Source organism: Acyrthosiphon pisum, chromosome A1 (assembly GCF_005508785.2).
Source record: "Acyrthosiphon pisum isolate AL4f chromosome A1, pea_aphid_22Mar2018_4r6ur, whole genome shotgun sequence".
NCBI classification, from domain to species: domain Eukaryota; kingdom Metazoa; phylum Arthropoda; class Insecta; order Hemiptera; family Aphididae; genus Acyrthosiphon; species Acyrthosiphon pisum.
Genome location: NC_042494.1, coordinates 131,421,851 through 131,422,729, shown reverse-complemented (window position 1 = coordinate 131,422,729; position 879 = coordinate 131,421,851).

Here is an 879-nt window from a genome sequence, read left to right as displayed (position 1 = left end):
ATCTTGTTTTAAATTTTCAATCCTTAGATATAAAAGTTGAACATTTTATAAATTTTTAACTACAAAATAATTATTCAATTTTAAATTTGATAAATGTTGTCAAAATTTCAACTTCAAATGCTTATAAAAATAACTGTGCCTATGTATTTTTAATATTTTTCAACTGCTATTGTAACAATGTATCAGGAGCCTTGTATTAATTTTTTACACTTTTTGGCCCAATAGATAGGTACAACTTTATTGATATTCATAGAAAAAAAAACTAAAAAAAATGAAAACTTACAATGTCCGTAAACAGCTCAAAAAAAAAGTCAAATTATTTTCAAAATTTTATCGTATATAGAAAATGCTAATATAAACATTCAGTGAAATTTTCATGTTTCTACAGTCACTCGTTTTTTAATTACAACAAAATAAGAAAATCGTTACATAAGAAATCGAGTGAATATCAAATGTTGTAAAAATATGAATTTCAAACGCTCATAAAAATTTAATTTGAGTTTATTATAGACATTTTTTTGTTGATAAAGTTAGATTATCCTATAAGGAATATTGTATTAGATTTTAAAGTCTTAGTTCTAAAAGAAATAATTTGCTAATTTTCGTGATTTTTACATATTTTGTCAATTATTGAACTTTAAATGCTAATAAAAAAAAAGTGTGACTGACTAAGAATTTTTAATATTTTTCAAATGCCATTGTTACAATATAGTAGGAGCCTTGTATTACATTTTCAAGTATTTTTACTCAACAAATAAAGTTTCATTGACATTCATAGAAAAAAAAACTAATTAAATTGGAAACTGAAATTGTCAGTAAACAGCTCAAACAAATCAAATATTTTGAAATTATATCATGTATAGAAAATGGAAATATAAA